The sequence below is a fragment of the Lissotriton vulgaris genome, chromosome 5 (assembly GCF_964263255.1).
Source record: "Lissotriton vulgaris chromosome 5, aLisVul1.2, whole genome shotgun sequence".
NCBI classification, from domain to species: Eukaryota; Metazoa; Chordata; class Amphibia; order Caudata; family Salamandridae; genus Lissotriton; species Lissotriton vulgaris.
Window position 1 is genome coordinate 67581635 of NC_141693.1, and position 15117 is coordinate 67596751.

The following is a 15117-nucleotide window of genomic DNA, read 5'->3' on the forward strand; positions in this document are numbered from 1 at the left end:
AAATATAAAACGAAGGAGGAAGACTTTCAGACAAACAGTGAGAAAGGCAAATTATATGAGTAGATTTAAAAAACGAACTAGTGGAATAACAAGGTGTAGTGTTGCTATTGACCCCCAAGAAGCACAGGACACTCGTGGCTGGTTTTCCTTAAGGTTTACATACATGCCAACATTTCAGAAGAGCAAAGAGGGAGATTTAAAAAAAAATCGGGAGAATGGGGCCTTGAATCGGGTTACTGGCATGTATGGGCTTTGGAAGTGTCCTGCTGCAGGATTTGACATATGAAACAGAAATGCATGTTTTTGTCATACCTTTCAGAAGCATGTAGCGCAATGGCAGGCAGAGAGAGGGTGATGGAAGTGTTGTGCACTGGCCTGGCAGGTTGCTGGCAGTGCATGCTCCGAACCTCCCCCCCCCCCCCCCCCCCCTGACAGCCTGGGCTAAAACAGCTTCCTGTGCACACACACTACCCCCCCCCCCCAATACTTCACAGGTCTTTAAAAGACCATTCCCTTGTTAATGACGCTTTGTTGGTTTTTCACCCCTTCTAGAGCCCCTGCATGGCCACTCTGACAATTGCTGGAAGATTTGGCACTTAACACAATACCAAGCCCTGTCACTCAGCTGAAACCCAGAGGAATTAGGTTTTTGTTTGCAGGAATCGGGAGGCGGGAGACTAGCCTTGAAATCGGTAGTCTCACGCCTGAATCGGGAGGGTTGGCATGTCTGGGTTTATTATATATAGCCAGGAGAGCGCTGGGGTCCGGTCTTCTAATTCCTCCTCCTCTCTTCCTCACTTTCTCCTCCCCTGGTTCAATCATGGATGGATCAGATGAATCTGCTTAACAATAAACCCATCATTGTCGACAGCGCAAAATCCCTTGGTGTCATACTCGACAACAAACTCAATCTAATCCCCCACATCAACACCATTGCAAAATCTGCACAATACCAACTGCGCCTTCTTTGGGGAATTTGTCGCTTTTTCACTGAACAAGACCTTAAAACACTGGTGCAATTGCTGGTCCTCTAAAGACTGGACCACTGCAATTCTCTTCTTACTGGCCTCCCCAAATCCCACCTGTACCCCTTAAATCTGTCCTCCACTCAGCAGCCCGTTTCATTTGTGGGGCAAAAAGAAGCCACCACATCACATCGTTGTTATCCACCCTTCGCTGGCTTCCAATCGAGGCTAGAACTATCAACAAGACTGCCTGTATCACCCACAAAGCCTTGCACTCCTCCTCTCCTCTATACCTGTCGAATAAACTGAAACTGTCTGGAGGCTCTAGACCATCTCCTAATGCGGAAAATCTACTGCTTGAACCCCCTACTTTCAAGAAGGAAAGAGATGGCCTAATCCTTTTCAGGCAGCGCAGTGAAAATCTGGAACTCACTTCCGCCTCAGCTCCGGACCACCTCCTCCTCCCAGGCCTTCAAAATGGACCTCAAAGTTCTCCTCCTCCAAAGACACCTCCAAATCTAATTCACGCCCTCTCTATCATCTGAAGAAAGACCTCCCATTATTGAAATTTTTTTTGTCCTTGACTATTGAAGTGCCTTCCCAGTGTGTTCTGGCAGTTTGAGTGTTTACCACTTATTGCAGTATTATCCTTGTACCTGTGTATGGTACCCTTTTGTAACTTGCACACGTCACTTTTCTCTTGTATCACACTGTATGCTACCTCTCACTTTGTGTTTGCTTTAGATACTTGCAGAAGTGCCACCATTGCCTACGTAACGTTTGTTCTTATGCTGGAGTGTCTGCCATTTATTGCAGTATTATACCTCTACATGTACTTTGTACGCTTTTGTAACATGCACACATATCACTTTTTCCTCCTGTAATGTACCGATTGCTACCTCATGTATTTTGGTTGCTCACTATTGTCACTTTTGATTCATGTAACTTAACGTTTGCTTTTATAATGTGTTCACTTGTAATTTTTCTCCTCATGTATCATTGCTGTTCCTATTGTGAAGCGCTCTGACACCTTCGGGTAAAGTTTGCGCTATATAAAATCGCATAAATAAAATAAAATCTATACTACTATAATAAAGCAGAAACTTTAAGGCTTTGAGGCGGGTAAACTCGGGAACCACTGCGCCAATCTACACACCCAATACACCGTTGAAATCGGCAGGGTGTGTAGATGGTTATAGGCTACATAAATTAAAAAAATAAACGTTATTTAAAATTTTAGATTTAAAAAAAAGTAGTCCCTCAAAAGTAGCGCCGGCCGCGACGTGCGTGGTCACGTTAGGAGCACGGGGAGGAGCGGCTTCCGAGGAGCGGCGGACATGGCGCAGGGAGAAGCGGTGACGTCAGGAGCAGAGGACCGGCGGCGGAGGAGGAGCGGCGGACATGGCCCAGGAGAGGAGCGGTGGTGCGAGCGGACAGGCAGGAGCAGCGCCGGCGGAGGTAAGGGCACTCATGTAGGGGCAGGCGGGGGAAGGGACAGGCCGGGCCGGGCGGGGAAGGGGATGGGCCGGGACGGGTGGGGGACGGAATGGGCGGGGCCGGGCCTGGCGGGGGATGGGACGGGCGGGCGGCGGTCGGGGAAGCCTGAGGACAAGAAAGAGGACGCAAACGGTGCACTACAAATGTCACACAAACGGTGCATTACAGGGCGAAAAGGAGGACAAAGTGACGTGTAGCCAGAGGGGTTTTAATCTACGTCCCTTGGGTGGAGTGGAGGGAAGGGGGTGGATAACGTGTGCACGAGGAAAAAGTGACGTGTGCAGGTTACAAAAGTGGGGTGGGCGGGGGCACTGAAGCAAAGAAAATTACAGGAGGAAAAAGTGACGTCTGCAGGTTACAAAAGCAGGGCGTGAGGGGGCCCTGAAGCCTAATTGCTCCCGGACAACGTCGGGACGGGCTACTAGTAAATAAAATAAAATAAACACGTCTGATAAGTATTCGGACTGGCCACGCTATGCCCAGAAAATGGCGGCGACGCTCCACGTCATCACAGCCGCGTAAAGACGGGAGAGCTACACTACATATCTCCCTCCTTTAATATACAAAACTTATTACAGTGGAGTCACACGGTCTATCTGCCAGCCAGGCTGTTCACCTCCCACATCTCATAGTCTCCGTACCTTGCAGGTCTTACCACAGTTCTCCCCGCCCTGGTACTCTCACTGGGGTACCAGATTGACTCACATGACTCTCTCCAGGTGGAAGCACTCCCATTCTTCTGGCTCCCAGGGGAGTTTCTACCCTCGGAGTTTGGCCAGGGCTTCCAGGAGTTTCCACGTCGACTGGACAGTCTGCTCCTTCCAACTCTCCAACTCTCCTTCTCCTTCGCTTGCACCTGATCTCACCTTCCCTTGACGGGACACTGTCCTCTGGTCGTCCCGGGTACTCATAGGGCTGTGACTCTTCTTCTCGGGTCCACTGGGCCAATTTGACTCTGACCCAATTGCCTCTCTCTAAGTTCGTCTCCTTCACATTGCGCCTTTTGTTGAAGTGTTCAGTGTATATCCTTTGAGCTCTTTCTAAATTGCTATGGACAACTGCAGGGGACCATTTGGTCGTGATGGTGCGTTCCTTCCACGCAAGGTTGTTCCTTCGTGAAAGGGTCACGTCCCCTCAGGATTTGAAAGGGACTGTAGCCCGTGCATGTCGAGGTGATTCTGTAGGCCCACAATGTGCTCTTCACTTCCTTTTCCTAATCCTTTCCTGCTCCGATTGCAGCTTGTATGGAACCCATTATGACTTAGTTAAACCTTTCGGCAAATCCATTGCCTGCTGGGTGATATATGGACTTGTGTTTTATCTTGATGCCGTTCCTTTCCATGTAGTTGTTCCATTTCTACAACGTAAGGTAAGGTAAGGTAATTTTATTTGCACAGTTAATTAAAACCAATGCAATGCGATACAAAATATGAAAATTAAAACACAATATAAAATCACATATGTTTAAAATTATCATTGTATGAACATTTATGTTCTGTTCTTAATGATTGTAAAATCATATCAGCCATTCAGTTATCACTCAGTATTTGAAGTTAAATATGATTTGTGTTACAAGACAAGTTGGAACCAAGTCAATTCAAGATTCTGGCCCTGGCATTTTTTCCCCCACAGCCTTTAAAAATTTTACAAGGCCGCAGCTCAATTGAGGGTCCTGAGATGAAAAACAGGATAGTACTGCGCTCCTTCGTGTGCGTAGCCCAAGCCGAATAAAGTGTTGTTTTAAAAGGAGTTTCCTCTCATCTTTCAATTTCTCGCAAGAGCATAGTAAGTGAATCATGTCTTCTTCTATATGACCGCATAGCCGGCATGACAATCCTGCTTTCTTTTTTAACCAGTGCGGGAAATGCTGGATGCAGGGCAGCAGCCCTAGTCTGTATTTTAAGAAACACATTTTTGTCTTTTTAGCATAGCCCAAGCCCAAATAGTTCTGAGGAGCTTTTGCCGAATAAGAATTCAAAATCATCCAAGCGTGCTTTCTTTTTGCAAAAACTGTTTTTTCTTGTACCCACGACTGGTGTTTGATAGATTTCTTTACCAGTTTGTTGAAGGTTTTATGGTCTAAGGAGGATGCGCAGAGCTGTTCCAGCCCAGTGTTTACAAGACTTTTTGCAAGGTATTTGGCTGCAGGCGAGGTCGAAGTCTGCTCTATTTCCCTCCATAGATGTTCGTTCAAGGTTCCCTGTGCAGATTTCCTCACTTTGTCCCATACACAGATGTAGGCCCCCTGGCGTGCCAGGAGCTGTTGTTGAATACCAAACTCCAGCCTAATCTGTGATGGGGAGGTCCACTTAGGAAGACTAAAGATTATTCTGTATGCGGCTATGATTGTACTGTCAAGTGTTGTTGCATCTCTGCCTCGTAAGACCTCACTTCCATAAGTGATTGTTGGCAGTAGTTTTGCTTGGATAACTTGTACCAATGGTGTTAGTGATGGACCAGATAGCTTGTTATTCAAGGTTTTTAGAGCAATTGCCAGAGCTATCCCTTTGCCTTTGATGCAAGACCTTTGAGCAGTGAATCGGCCGCTGTTGTCAATTTTCACGCCTAAATACTTATATATTGACGTGTCTTTAATACGAGATTTGTTCCAAAGCCACGTGAAGGTTTTTCTTTTTCTTTTACTGATGGTCATAGTTTGAGTTTTCTCGAGGTTCACTTTTAGATTGTTTGCCTCGGAATAGCTGTGAGTGATGTTCAGGAGTCTTTAAAGCCCTACTTTAGTGTGGCTTATAAGAACAATGTCGTCCGCATATAAGAGGCATGGTATATTAAGCCCTCCTAGTTTGGGGGCATGTGAGTTGCAGTCAATCAGATTTGGCGCCAGGTCGCCCAAAAACAGATTAAACAATGTTGGGGCCAGGACGCAGCCCTGTTTGAGGCCGTTGTTTGTCGGTATGCGCCCGGACAGCAGTGAGCCGTCCCCCACCTTTATCCGTATCCAGGTCTCCGTGTGCAGGTTTATTAACAGGTCCAGCAGTGGTTTTGAGATCCCCCAATTCTTTAGTTTAGACCACAGGAGATTCCGGTTGATGTTATCGAAAGCCGCTTTATAATCTATGTAGCAGAGATGTAGTGGCAGTATTTTCGTCTCTGCCTTATCTATTAGTAGGCCCATGGTTAGGATATTAGTCATCGTGCCCACTGTTTTAACAAAACCTGTCTGATAAACCGGTATCAGCGAATTCTTTGCAGCCCATTCCTGTAGTTCCTCCAGCAGTAATCCTGCGAAGTACTTCGCCTCATTGTCTATTAGGGCCACTAGTCGGTAGTTTTGAGGAAGAGCCCTGTCCCCTGCTTTGTATATTGGGGTTATAATAGAGCCCTTCCAGGAATCTGGCAAGAGGTTCGAGCACCTGATTTCCAAAGAAAGGGGTTCAAGAGCTGCTGCCCAGTAACCCACGTCTTGCTTAAAGAGGATCGGGGGGATTCCATTAGGTCACGGGGCTCCTTCCCTTCTACCTTTCTTAATTTGACATTCAATGCTGTGTTGGAGCTTTAAGATGTTGGTAGGTTCGTATTTGTCTTTAGTTTTGATGCACAATTGGGTTTGTTGTGCAATGTTGGTATTGTCGACTATTCTGTTATCTAGTGTAGATAGGACCTTGTTTTTAGGAGGTTCTTGATTGAAGTGCATGTCAAGATAGGATGCCCATATTTCCTCTGTAATGTTTGATGAGACCCCCAGGTTTGACGGACGTATCAGAGAGTTAATGGTTTTCCAAAACCTCGCCCCATCATTCTGTTTAGTGTCTGAGTGCAGTTTTGCCCACACGTCCTCCTCTGTTGATTTGGTTGCTTCCCATTTCAACTTTTTTAGATTGGATTTCAGTGTCTGAAGGTGATTTTGCTTTGCTATTTCTTTTGGGTCCAGTTGTATTTCCCTCATTAAGCGGTATATCATGGTTTTCGCTTCCTTAATTTTTCCTCTGTACTCTCGTGATAGGATTTCAATTTTGCCAATCTTTGCAACTGCTTTGGGCTGTGTTGCGTAGTTCGACATCATGATTGTAAATTGTTCCCATTTTGTAACCTCGTTTAATCCAGTGCGCTCCAAAAAGTGTTGTTGTGCACTTCCTATTAACATCTCGTCCATTGCTGCTGAGTACTTGATTTTTTTTTAAGTTGACAGTATGAATGGTCTCTTTTGGGGCGTTTGATCGCTCGAGTGTAGGTTTCACTATATTCAATGCCATTTCCTGCGGGCAATGGTCACTGTCAGTTTTTTTCCCTATCTGGAACGAGGTTATATAATGAAAAAGAGGTAGTGAAACAAAAGTATAATCTAATATGCTGTTTGACCTTGTAGAGTGATAAGTTGGGGCTGGCGGACTGTCTCCCGCAAACCTGCCATTTAGGGCTCTGGTATTAAAATGTTTCAATTCTTCGAGTGTCTGTGCTCCAAATTTTGTTTGCTTAGTAAATTTCTCTTGTAGTGGTAGGTCCCAAGATATATTTTGAGCTAGATTTGCCTCTTCTTGTGGCGTACTCATAAGGTTAAGATTGAAATCCCCTGTAAGCACAATATTAATTGTATAATTCCATAACTGCTTTTTTTTTTTCCTTTGGGATGGATATAGGCATTGATGAACATGCACTCACTGTTAACTTTCTCCTCATCTTGGGGTGCTAGGGCTAGCCTAATTGCAAGATTGGCTTCTGAAGAGGAGCCTATTTCTTCTATCCTGACAAAACTAGTGACTGCTACGTAAATCGCTAGTCCACCTTTGAGGTGCCCGTACTTAGCTGACCTTTTGGCATCTGTAAAAAATCGTAAGTATCCTTGGAGATGTGGAGGTTCAGCTAGCCATGTCTCCTGCAGGGCCACTATGTCGAAAGATCTTATGTAGGCTATAAATTCTAAATCCAGCATTTTGGTTGATAGACCATTGATGTTCCAGGAGCATATGCGCAGTTGGTTTAGCGTGTCCTCCCGGGGGGTTTGGTCGGGTTGTTAGTTGCTGTTTTTTATAGTTCTCACAATCCGTCTTAGATCTTTCAACTCAGTTGAAATCACCCTGTCCACTCCTAACCAGCAGGTGCTTTCAGTGTTCTCGTTACTACCTGTTCTACATGGCCCTGTCGCGCCTCTAAGAACCGAGATTCTGTGGCTGGAAGCGTTATCCCTGGCTTCCGGCTTTGCTTCTGGGAACAGGATGTCCGGGTATCTTTGTTTTGTATTTGGTTTTATCGTGATTCCCCAATTCTTAAATACCTCGGCTTCGGATAGAATTTTCTGCGTTGTTTTTCCCGAGGCCCAAGTCGCCTTTGTCGCTTCCCTTCCTGTACCTTCTAAGTCTACAAATTCAATGGATAACAGGTCTGTGCTTGATACCTTTGCCAGTGGGGTATGTGGGATAATAGTCGTAGTATATTTGTTCTGTTTAGGATATCATGTCGTCCTTTCGAGGTATATTCTGGGATAAACCATATAGCCTCTGGGGTATTCCCTTGTTCATTTCTGCACCGCCCTCTATTGTAGCTGACTAAGGGTGTTTCCAGTTCCACATAATCTGTTGATCTTGTTTTCACTATGTAAGTGTCAGTATTGGTTGTTCCACCTGAGGCTTGGTCAGTTGCGCTTTGGTGGGGCACAAGAATTTCGGCATCTGTGTGTCTCCCCCTTCCGCCCAATAGATGCACGTTGCTTGTCCGATTTGCTGGTGCCGATTCTATTGTTGTGTGGTCTCCGCGTATATGTAATATCGCAGTTGCTTGATTGATATCGTATAATTGACTTTCCGTCAGTCCTATACCTGTTCCTTGACTTTCTACTTGTTTATCAATTCTAACCGGGGTAAGACCTCGTTCTGTATTTTGCAGGAGGTTGTGGCTAATCTTTGTGTTGTTTTTTTGCACATTTGACGAGCCGGTGTCAGCAGACTTTGGGGGGTTCCTTGTTTGTTGTGCAAATGCTAATTTGCCGTTTTGAGGGTGTGTGTTTTTTTCGTCTGATCCGATGTTAACTGGATTCTCCAGGATTTCAGATATTTGGCCTGTTTCATTGGATTTTTGGCTTGAAGTTTTCTCTTCCCCAGATTGTGATTTGTTTTGCTCCATGGTAATAGATTGACCAAAGAGTTGCCTAAATCCTTCGCGCTTTGAGCAGAGCTTATGTTTCCTGCCTTTACGTTTTTTTGCTCGTCTCTGTTTGGCATTCGATTTTGTATCACTGACATCTTCATCTATGATGTCCGTTGGTAAAGGGCTCTTTGGCCCCGTATCTTTATCCACTGGGCAGTTGCTTGGATCGTTCTTTCTAGGTTGTGCCTGAGTACCTGTGCCCGTCTGTTCAGTCTTTCTAACGACTTCTGTATCTTCACCTGATTTTTCTTTAGCGACCACTTCTGTTTGTGTGTTAAGAGAAGTTTTGGTATCTTTTTTTGATGGGTAACCCCATATCTCGTTGTGCAGCGTGTTGTTTTCCTGGGGAGGTCTTTTGAGTTGTGAGCACAGGTCTGTTAGTAATGTTGGGAGGGTGGACAGCTTGTCAATAATTGGGCCGCATTTGCACCCACTACTGGTGCTCCTCTTTGTATCTTGTAAATGACCCAATTTGCTCTGGAGAAGCGTATTTAATGCACCCATTTTCCCATCTATGGCAACCACAAATACAGCTAAAGTGTCTAATAGCGTTAGTTGGGCGTCCATTTTCTCCAATTGGTAGTGTAATGCGTCCACTAAGAGTTGTACTGTGTTTAGGAGACTGGGCCAGGCGCTTTCCTGCCCGTGATATTCTGGGGTTTTTTCTTGACATCCAGGTGGTCCCTTAAGGTTTGCTACTCCTTCTGGCAAGCTTGATTCCACTTGTTTTTCCTGTGCACCTTCAGTTCTCATGAACCGTGTATGTGTAGTCTTCCCCCTGCTGTTCTGATCTTGAGGGTATGCAGCTACAAGTTCTTCCCACTCTTCCTTCCCCAAGTAAGAGGATATTTCTATTACCTCTGACACTGAGGTTGTTTGTCTTTCTTCTTTGCTGGAGGTCCTATCCGTCTTATTATTACCAAGCTCTTGTTGTTTGTACGGAGTATCCAGGACTATCATGGACAAGTCCTTCTCTTCGCCACGCTCAGTTCCACTTCCAGTTTCCTTCTTGTTTATAGATTCCTCCAAGAGGCTTGTGGCCTCTGACCTTGTATTCTTCCTCATGTTATCATCCTTAGCGTTGTCGCTGATGTTGAGTATGCTATTGTCAGGTGTTCCTAGTGGTCTATCCGTTGCTTTATTAGGCCAATGTACTTGAACTAAGTTGGAATCTATGGTCAATTTATTCCCGGTACTGGATCCCACAGATCCGATCTTTCGCTTTGCCTCAGAGTTCTTAGGCTGGGGTGTTGATGTTGTTTGAGGTAAGGAGATAGACATTGTGCTGTTTTTTTCTTTGCTCTTTTCCTTGTCCTTATCCTGTAGGAACTGTGTGCCCCTAAAATGGAAAGGCGGAGGTATCTGTGTTGGCTCCAGGGGCGATTGTAATTCTAATTCCTCATTGATCTTTGAGAATAGGGTGTCCCCTGCGTTTAAGGAAACAGAATTTTGTATAAATTTTGGGTTGGTATGAAGATTGGTTTGTTTTTTTGCTCCTTTCTGCATTAACCGTAGAGTCACTTCTTAAGTTGTTGGAAATTGATTTGTCCGACGTTATGTCTATTAAGGAGCTCTGTTTGGCTGGCGGAGACCCTTTAGTTTCCTCGGGTGTCTTATCTGTTTGCTTGCGTTTTTTTCCTTTGCTTGTTGGGCCTCCTCGTATCCTTCCTGATCTCATTTTATGGGCGCAGCCCCTTAGTTGCTGATTAATAGATAGGTTTAAATGGTGTCAAGCGGGACCCAATAGGTGAGACTCCTTGTCAGCCCTGCCCTGTCGGTGCCGTTTGAGCTGGTTTTTTTCTGATTGCTCCAACTTTGACCCCTATCAGCACAACAGGCACAAGCCAGCCCACGTAACGCACCCCGCTAGTAATCCTAGGCTAGAATAGTTGGTGTTGGTGTTGGGGGTTGGTAGTAACTAAGCCTGAAACAAGTTGATGGAGGTGGTTCGATTGCAAAATAGTGCTGGAGGCTCACCTCTGGTGTACTAATCGATTCCCGGGCAACCGAGTGATGTGGGCAGCAGGTCCACTCCTCCTCTCCTTTCAGTCGACAGAACTGCAGCTTCTGTTGCGGAATGATGTGAGCTATGAAACCAAGGTCGGGGCGGGGTCCGGAGCTCCCCCGCAGAACGCAGCCCGCAGCTCCCCCCGTCTCCGTTTCTGCTTTGCCTGCTTTATCTGCTTTACCTGCTCAGTAGTAAACAGTTGGCAGGTAGTGAGTCGGGGGCCTCCTGGTCACAGCCTGATCTTGGATTTCTCTAGTGCCCCCCCCCTTGTACCTGCTCCAGCAACTGATAGCCGCAGGTGACAGCCACAGTCACTGTTTCCTCTGCTCTGTGCTCTGTGGTTGCTCCGCAGTGACTCCTCCCGGGCGATCTCCCAGCGGCGTCCCGGTGCACAGCACATCTAGTCCCGGTGCCACAGCTGGTCCGCAATCAGCTCCCCAATCAGCTCACTCCCGGCGAGCCAGCAAGGGACCAGGTGGTTCAACAGGCAGGTTCAACAGGCAGGCTTCCTCGGCCGGGGGCCCTTTCGTGGGCAAGGCGATTGGAAAACGCTGTCTGTGAGGTAGTTCTTTCGTGGTTCTTGGCCTGCTCCCGTGACCTGCTCGCCGCTCGATTCTGGCGTTTGCTCTCTCTAGCGCTCTAGCTCCCTCTAGCGGTCAGCTACTGTAGGACTGAGACGTGAACTGAGGTCCATTGTCACTCAAGATGGAGCGGTGAATGCCTTCTCAGATGAAGGTGGCGGTAAGGAACTTCAGTACATTCTCCGTGTCCATTTCTTCTTGGATGTCTATTTCTGGCCACTTGGAATAGCGGTCTCTGAGTACTACCACGTATTTCTGTACCCCTCGCGCGTCTAGTACTGGACCCAGGATGTCGATCGACAACTCTTCCCACTGGTTTGATGGGGTGTCAAAGGACGCATCAAGGTTTGAGATTTTTCGGCCCCTTGGCACTGTTCACATTCTCGAACATGTCTCTCAATTAAGCATGAGCGAATTTTGCGGATCTCGCGTTCGCGAATTTTGCGGATTTGCGGATTCGCAATCCGCAAAATCCGCGAATTCCCGCGAATTTGCGGATTTTTTTTTTTTTTGTGTTCGCCCGTGTTTCTGCCAGTTCGCGAGGGTTTTGTACACTTTCGCAAATTGCGAACTTACCTGTCGGGTCGCAAGTTTCGCGAACTCTTTGTTTCTACGTGTCCAGCCTGTTTGGGACACTCTTCTTCATCACTGCCACTCTCTGTCACCACTGCCACTCTCTGACTACTCATGCCACCCTCTGGCCCACCCATGCCACCCTCTGTTTCATCACCACACCCTCTGGTTGTCCAGTGTACATTATTTTCGGCAAAGCAAAGCACACCTTCCCTGCCTCAAGTGACCTGAATTAATTTGGGGCTGATTCATGTGTCACAGAATATTTTTTTAGCTGGCACCTGCTTCCTTAGTGCGCCCTGATTAGTGATCTTTTGCACTTGCTAAGTGCTTTCATTGTTGCAAAATTAGTTACAACACCTGCCCTGCCCCAACTGACAATAATGAATTAGGGGCTGATTAATGGATTTTAACTTCCAGCCTGGCTCCTGCTTGTCTCCCTTAGCTGTAATTCAGGACCTTTGTGGCATATGTGTAACTATTCTGAGGTTCAGAGCAGGGTCACATACTAGTTTCAACTGGCAACTGAACTCTGGAGGGGCCCCTCAGGAAGCACTCCAGGAAATGGCTACTAATGATGAGCCTGAACTTTTGAACCTGGTAAGTAGTTACTTTCAGTTTTGCTAAGATCGTATTTCTGCAATTTTGCACTTATTCGCGGGGCGCGAACTCACGCGAACAGTGCGAGCAGTGCGAGCAAAATCCGCTGCTCGCGGATTTGCGGATTTTGCGGGAAATTCGCAAATCTCGCGGATTGCGGATTTCCCGAAAATCCGCAAAATCCGCGAGCGGAACGGATTTTCCGCCCACGCCTACTCTCAATCCGGCTGTCCATTGCCGGCCACCAGTACATTGGCTTTGCTCTCATCTTCGTCTTCGCAATGCCAAGGTGCCCTTCATGTAGAATGGCCATTAAGTGCGATACTAACAAAGCAGGGGGAACCACTTTGTCACCTCTGAAAAAGAAGGTACCTCGGTCTCCTATAGATAGCTCCTCCCTTACTTCAAAGAACTTCCTATGCTCGGTTTTCATCTGTTTCTTCTCTGGCCATCTTTGCAGTATGAAGCGCTTCACCTCTTCAATGTCTCGGTCGTCTTCAAGCTTTCTTCCACTCTTGCTCACTTATCACTCTTTCATGGTCTTCCATGAATACAACGCTGACATCTTCTTCTTCCCCATGGAGCGGAGCCTCCTCTATTGCTGAAGCCTGACTGAGATAATCAGCAACTTTGTTCTTTGCTCCCAGGATTATTCGACATCGTACCTGTAGTCCAACAGCTTCAAGGTCATTTTGGCAATGCAAGGGGTGGCGTTCACATGTCCACTGGATGTGAGCACTTTGACTAGGGGTTTGTGGTCTGTCTTGAGCTTGAACCTTGTGCCCCAAAGAAATTGGCGAAAACTCCCCATGGCCCATACTGCAGCTAACATCTATTTTTCTATCACGCTGAATTTCTGCTCTGTGGGCGATAGTGTCCTGGACGTGAAACTGATTGTGACCAACTCCCCATTTTTCCTCTCCTGCATGAGGACTGCTCCCAGCCCTCTTTCACTTGCATCCATTGTGAGTATGGACTTCTCTTGCTGATCGAAGCCTTGTAGGGGGACAGCTTTGCTAATGTCTTCCTTAATACTCTGAAACTCTCCCTGTGCCTCTTCCGTCCACTCATAGGTTATTTTGTCATGTAGGAATTGGTGCAAGTGGTGTGTCTTGGTGGTGAAGTGTTGAACGAATTTACTGTAATACTCTACCATCCCTAGGATCAACCTTATTTCTTCCTTACTCTTCGGAGAGGGAGCTTCGCATATGGCTTTGACATTGGCGTGTTTGGGCGTGATGCCGTGATCACTAATTTCATGGCCCAGGTAGGTAACCAACGGCATTCCAAATCTGCACTTCTCCCACTCTGCTGTGAGCCCGTTCCGTTCTAAAACATGCAATACTTCTGACAGTTTTCTGTCGTGGTCAACTTGATCCTTGCCCATCACCAAGATGTCATCCTGGAAATATTATACTCCGTCAACATTCTTGAACAGTTTGTGCACCAGTTTTTGGAATACAGCTGCTGCAGACACCAGCCCGAACGACATCCTGCGGAACTGGTAACATCCAAATGGCGTTATGAATGATGTAAGCTTGCGGCTCATGTGGTGTAGGGCTATCTGATGATAGGCACAGGTAAGGTCGAGGGTGAAAAACCACTTTATCCCTTTTGTTTTTACTAGCATTTCGTCTATCCTCGGTAGAGGGAATTTTTCAACTATTATGTTCTTTTCAGTTCCCTCAAGTCCACGCACAAGCGGACTTTGCCATTGGGTTTCCTCGCCACCACCAGCGGGGCCAGCCATTCCGCGCAGTTTATCGGCTCGATGATGCCGTTTTCCTCCAGTCTCTGCAATTCCTGTTGTACTGCCTCTCTGATGGCCATCGGTATGTTTCTCGTCTTGTGGGATACCGGTGTGGCATTGGCCTTGAGATCAATCCTGTGTGTGAACCTCGTAAATTTCCCATATTTGCCTCCGAACACGGTGGGGAATTCATCCTTCAATCTGGTGATGTCGGGTGGACTTTCCATGCTGGTCATCAAAACTTGTGCAGTGCCTCTCGGTTTTAGCTGTATACCCAGATCGCCCTGATCTATCCATCCGAGCACTGAAGGGCCCTTTTCCGCTACATACAACTTGCACTCTGCACTGCGATCTTTACATTAAAATTTCAAGACTCGATATCCCACCATGGGGATGGGCTCGCTCGTGAAGGTTGACCGGCTGAATGCCCGGAGGTTCTAGATGAGGTCCTAGGCTGCTTCTGAAGTGTTCGTTCCACACCGTATGTTGTATTATGGTATACAGGGACCCTGAGTCTGGTACAATCTTGATCGGTATCCCCCCTACCACTAGGTCACACTGTGGTTTCTTGGAGGGGGTGCAATCTATCCCCATTACGTGTTCTTCTATGCACAGCACGCCGTCCTCCTCTTCTTCTTCTTCGTCTCCTTCTGGCTCCTGGGTTATGTACTTGATTGTTGGCCTAAAGTGCCCCACAATTACGCAGAACATGCACTTGGTGCAGAAAGCTGGGCACCGTTTGTCGTATGCCGCATGAGATGGGCTGCTGCACCTGTAGCACATTTTCTTGTTCTCTTTGGCATGACTTCTTACCTGTTCTGTCCGGGGTGTTTATTTGGCTTGTGTTTTCCCGTCCGTAGCTGCTGCTCTGCTCCTCTCCGGTGGTTCTGTGTCAGTGATTCTATTGACCATAGACCTTATTGCTATTTTCCTCTCTGCCGCATCAGCGCACCTTTTGGACAGTTCCGCATTCTTTACCATGGCGATGACTTCCTTCAGGGTCGCATCCTCATTCACCCACAACTTGTCTTGGATAGCCGT